The sequence below is a fragment of the Chinchilla lanigera genome, unplaced genomic scaffold (genome assembly GCF_000276665.1).
Source record: "Chinchilla lanigera isolate Chin_1 unplaced genomic scaffold, ChiLan1.0 scaffold00013, whole genome shotgun sequence".
In the NCBI taxonomy this organism is placed as follows: domain Eukaryota; kingdom Metazoa; phylum Chordata; class Mammalia; order Rodentia; family Chinchillidae; genus Chinchilla; species Chinchilla lanigera.
This window is the reverse complement of record NW_004955414.1, coordinates 33,684,082-33,689,844: the sequence shown is the minus strand read 5'-3', so window position 1 is coordinate 33,689,844 and position 5,763 is coordinate 33,684,082.

The following is a 5,763-nucleotide window of genomic DNA, read 5'->3' as shown; positions in this document are numbered from 1 at the left end:
TCTTTCTATAACCTCTTCCTCTTCTCTCCCTCCTCTCCCCTAATCTCATCTTCAATTCTCTTTTCCTCTCCTCTCCTCTCTCTCCTCTCTTCTCTCCCTTTCTGTTCCCTCCTCTCTGCCCCTCTTCCCTCTTCTCCCTTCATCTGCTCTCCTCTCTCCCCTCTCCTTTCTCCCCTCTCCTTCCCTCCTTGTCTCTCCCCTGCTCTCATCTTCTTTCTCCCCTCCTCTCCCCTCCTCTCTGCTTCCCTTGCCTCTCCTTCCACTCTGTCCCTTCCTCTCCTCTACTTTCCTCTTCCCTTCTCTGCCCTTCTCTCAACTCCCTACTTTCCTCTCCTCTCCCATCTCCTCTCTCCCCTCTTCTCCTCTCCCTTCCTCTCCCATCCTCTCTCCACCCCTTCTGTCCTCTCCTCTTTCCCCGCCTCTCCCCTAAACTCCTCTCCCCTTCCCCTCCTCTCCTCTCTCCTCTCCTCTCCTTCACTCCCTTCCCTTCCTTTCCTTCCCTCTCCTCTCCCCACTCCCGTCCTCACCTCTCCTCTGCGCTTCTCCTGTCTCCTCTTCTCCCATTCTCTCCCCTCCCCTCCCTTCCTCACATCTCTCCTCCTCTCCTCTATCCCTCCTCTCCCCTAATCTTCTCTCCCCTTCTCTCTTCTTCCCTCCTCTCTTCTCCTCTTTCCTTTCTCTTCTCTCTCCTCCTTTCCCCTCCTCTTTCATCCTTTCCCCGCCCCTTTTCTCTCTCCTCCTCTCCCCTCCTATCCTCTCCTCACCGCTCCCCTAACAACCTCTCCCCTCCTCTCTTCTCCTCTCCTCTTCCCTCCTGTCCTGTTCTCTCTCCCATCCTCTGCCTTCCATTCCTCTCCTCGCCTTTGTCCCCTCTTCTCCCCTAATCTCTCCCAGTCCCTCTCCTCCCCTCTTCTCCTCTCATCTATCCTCCTCTAATCTCCTCTAACCTTCCCTTCTCTCCCTCCTTTCACCTCCTGTTCACTGTTCTCTACTCCTCTCCCATCCCATGCCCTCCTCTCCCCTCCTATCCTCTGCTCTCCTACCTTCACTCTCCTCCTCTCTTCTCTCCTCTCCTATCCCCTTCGCTCACCTCAACTCCTCTCCTCCCTCCACCTATCCTCTCCCCTCCCCTCTGTTCCTCATGTTTCCCCTCCTCTCCTCTCCTATCTCCCCTCCTCTCCTCTCCTATCTCCCCTCCTCTGCCCTAATCTCCTGTCCCCATCTCTCAACTCCACTTCATCTCTCTCATCTACCCTCCTCTCTGCCCCTCCTCTCCACATCTCTCTCTTTTCCTCTTCTCCCTTCTTTCTTTCTCTCCTGTCTTCTCTCCCCTCCTTTCCTCTCCTATACTCTCTCCCCTCCTCTCCCCTAATCTACACTCCCTGTCTCTCCCGCTCGTCTCCTCTCATCTACCCTCCCCTCCCCTCCCCTCCTCTCCTCTCCTCTCCTATCTTCTCCCCTCCTCTCCCCTCCCCTTGTTTCCCTCTTCTCCTCCCTTCTCCCTCCTTTCTCCTTCTTTCTTCTCCTTGCCCCTCGTCTCCCCTCCTATGCCCTCCTCTCCCCTCCTCTCCCTCCCCTTTTCTCCTCTCCTCTTGTGTTCTCTCCTCTCTTCACTCTCCTCCTGTACTCTCTTCTCCTTTCCCTCCTTTTCTGTTCCCTTCTCTCACCTACACACCCTCCCATCCTCTCCTGTCTCCTCTCCCCTTCCCTACACTTCTCTCCTCTCCTCTACCCTCCTCTTTTCTCATTTCCTTTGCTCACCCACTTTTCCCCTCATCCCCCCATTTCTCCTCTAATTCTCTCCTCTCTTATCCTCCTTCCCTATACTCTCCTCTCCTCTCTCCTGTCTTCTCTTCTCCTCTCCTCTCTCCCTTCCTGTCCCCTCCTCTCCCTTCCTCTCTTCCCCTCATCTCCTCTCTCCCCTCCAATCTCCTGCTCTCCCCTCCTCTCTCTTTTGCTCCCCTTCTCTTGCCTTGCCTCTTCTCCTCTCCTCTTCTCTCTTCTCCTCTCCTTTCCTCAACTCTCCCCTCCTCTGGCCTCCTCTCCCCTTCTCTCCTCTCCTCTTCCCTCCTGTCCTCCTCTCTCTCCACTCCTCTCCCTTCCCCTCTTTGCATCCCCTATCCTCTTCTCTCCTCACTTCTCTCCCCTCCTTTTCTCTCTTCTCCATTACTTTCCTCTCTCCTCTCCTCTCTTCTCTCCCTCAACATTCCCCTTCCCTCTCTTCCACTTCTCTCCTTTCCTCTTCCCTCCCTTTTCTCCTTTCCTTCCCTCTCCTTCCTCTCCTCTAGTTCTCCCTCTTCTCTCCTCTCCACTTCTGTCCCCTCTTCCCCCCCATACTCTTCTCTGCCCTCCCCTCCTCTCCTCTCCCCTTCTCTCCTCTTTCCCCTCCTCACTTCTCTTTCCCTTTCCTTTCCTCTCCCCTTCAATCCTCTCATTTCCTCTCTTCTCTCTCCTCGTCCCCTCCCCTCTCCCTTCCTCTCCACTATACTCTCATCCACTCCTCTCCTCTCTTCTCTTCCCTACTCTCCCCTCCTCTTCTCTCCTCTCATGTCCTCTACTATCTCTCTCAATCGCATCTCCTCTCCTCTCCTTTTCTCTGTTTCCTCCTCCCCTCTCCTGTCCTCTCCCCTCCTGTCCCCTGCTTTCTTCTCCACTAACTCACCCCATCTCTCCCCTTGCCTGTTCACCTCCCCTCTCCTCTCCTCTGCTATCTTTTCCCCTCGTCTCCTCTCCTCTCCTCTTTCCCTTTTTCTCAACACTTCTCTTCCCTCCCTTCCTCTAATATCCTTTCCCATCCTACCTATCTCAATCTCCTTTCTCTCCCCTCCTTTCCTTTCCTCTTCTCTCTCCCCTCCTCTCCCCTCCCCTCCACTTCTCTCCAATCCTCTCCTCTCCTATGCCCTCCTCTTCCACCCTTTCCCCTCATCTCCTCTCCTATCCTATGCTCTCCACACTTCTCTCCTCTCCTCTCTTCTCCCCTCTTTTCCTCTCCCCATCTCTCCCTACTCAACCTCTCCTCCTCTCTTCTCCTCTCCTCTCTCCCCTTCCCTCTCCCCTCCTTCTCTCCTCTCCTCCCCTCTCCTTACTCTCCCCTCATCCCCACTGTCCTCTTCTCTCCACCCTCTGCCCTCTTCACCTCCTTCTACCATACTCTATTCTCCCATCTCTTCCTCTCCTTTTCTCTTCTCTCCCATCCTTTCCCCATTCTTCCACTAATTTCCCCTCCTGTCCCCTCTCCTTCCTCTCCCCTTCTCTTCCCTCCTCTCCCCTCCTCTCTCTACCTATCCTGTCCTCTCCCTTTCTGTCCTATCTATCTCAATCTCCTCTCCCCTCCTCTTCACTCCTCTCCCATGGATTTCTCTCCTCTCCCCTCCTCTCCCCTCCTCTCTCCTCCTCTCCCCTCCTCTCCTCTCCTCTCTCCTCTTCTCCCCTTCAATTCCCTCCAATTCTTTTCTCTTCCCTCATCTCTTCTCCTCTCCCTTCCTCTGGTATCTATCTCCATTTCCTCTCCTTTCCCCTCCTATCCTCTCAACTACCCTTCCGTCCTCTCCCTTCCTCTCACTCCCCTCCTCTCCCCTCCTCTCCCCTTCCTTCCTCTTTTCTCATCACCCCTCCTCTTCTCTCCACTCTCCACTTCTGAGCCCTCCTCTCCTCTTCTCTCCTGTCTCCCTTCCTCTCCCCTAATGTCCTCTCCCCTTGTCTCCCATCCCATCCCCTCTTCTCCTCTACTCTCCCCTCCTCTTCCTTCCTCTCCTCTCCTCTCTCATGCTCACCCCTCCTTTCTCTGCCTCTCCCCTCCTCTGCTTTTCTCTCATCTCACCTCCTCTCCCATCCTTTCTTCTCATTTCCCCTCCTGTCATGTTACCTCCTCACCCATCCTCTCTTCTTTGCTCCTCTCTCAATCTCTTTTCCTCTCCTCTCCTTTCATCTCCCCTCCCCTACTCTCCTCTCCTATCCCTTCCTCTCCTATCTATCACAATTTCCTGTCCCCTCCTATCCACTCTTCACCTCTTCCTACCACTTCTGTCCTTTCCTCTCCTCTCCTCTCCTCTCCACTTCACTCCCCTGCTATTCTCTCCTTTCCTCCCTTATCTATCTCAATCTCTTCTCTTCTCCCTCTCTATCCACACCTCTTTTCTCCCTTCCTTTCCCCTTCCTCCTCTTCCTTTCTCTCCCCTTCCCTCCTCTATCCTCATCTCCTCTCCTCCCCCTACCTTTTCTCTCTCCTCCTCTCCTCTCTCCTACTCTTTCCTGTTCTCCTTTAACCTCCCCTCCTCTCTTCTCCCCTCCTCTACTCTCCCCTCACCTCCTCTCCTCTGCCTTCCTCTCCTTTTCTCTCTCCCTCCTCTCCCTTAATCTCTTTTCCCCTTCTCTCCCGTTCCCTCTCCTCCCCTCCTCTACTCTCCCCTCACCTCCTCTCCTCTGCCTTCCTCTCCTTTTCTCTCTCCCTCCTCTCCCTTAATCTCTTTTCCCCTTCTCTCCCGTTCCCTCTCCTCCCCTCCTCTACTCTCCCCTTCTCTCTCCTCCCCTCTTCTCCTAACCTCACCCAACCCCTTTTCTCCCCTTCTGTCCTCTCCTCTCCTTTCCTCTTCTCTCCTCTCCTCTTCCCTCCCCTTCTCTCCCCTCCTCTCCTCTCCCCTCCTCTCCTCCCCTTCCCTTTCACTTTCTCTGCTCTCTCCTCCCCTCCTCACACCTCCCCACCTCTCTCCTCCTTTCCTCTCCTCCTCACTCCCCGCACCTCCCCTTCTCTCCTGTCCTCTCCTTCCCCTATTCTCCTCTCACCTCCTCTACCCTTCTCTCCTCTAACCTCTGCTACTCTCCTCTGCCCTCCCCTCCTCTTCCACCCTTTCCTCTCCTCTCCACTCACCTTCCCACCTCTCTGTAACTTCCTCCCCCCTCTTCTCCTCTCCCTTCCTCTCCCATCCCCTACTCTCCACTCCCCTCCTCTTCCCTCCTATCTTCTCCCTTCTCCCTTCCCCTTCTCTCCCCTTCCATCCCCTTCTCTCCCCTCCTCTCCTCTACTGGCCTTTCCTCAATGCTCCTCTCCCTTTCCCTCCCCTCCTCTATCCTAATCTCCATTCCTCTCCCCTCCCTTTTTCTCCTCTCATTTCCCTCCCCTCCCCCCCCAACCTTGCCTTCTCTCCAAGTCCTCTCCTTTCCTCTCCTGTCTTTTCCCCTCTCTGCTCCTCTGCCCTCCTCTCTCCTCTTCTCTTTTGCACTTCTCTCCTTTCCTGTATTCACCCCTCTTCCCCTTTCTATCTCAATCTCCTTTCCTCTCCCTTCCCTAATCTCTCTTATCTCTTCTCTCCCTTCCCCTCCTCTTCTCTCCCCTACCCTCCTTTCTTCTCCTATCCACTACCCTCTTCTCCTCTCCTCTTCTCCTTTCTTCTCCCTTCCCCTCCAACCCTTTTCCCTGCCATTCACTCCTCTCCTCTTCTTTCTTATCCAGTCCTCTCACTTCCTTTCCTATCTCAGTCTCCTCTCCTCTACCTTCCTCTCCCACTCCTCTCCCTACATTCCTCTCCTCTCCTATTGATCTCACTCTCCTCTCCTTTTCTTCCCTTTCTCTCCTCTAACCCCTCTCTCCCCTCCCCTCTTCTCCACTCCCCTCCCATCCCCTCCTCTCCTCTTTTCTTCTCTCCCTTACCTTTGTCTCATCTTTACCCAGGACTCCTCTCCTCTTCCCTCTTCTCTCCTCTCCTCTCTCTCCTTCTCTCCTCTAATCTCCTCTCTCTCTCTCTCTCTCTCTCTCTCTCTCTCTCT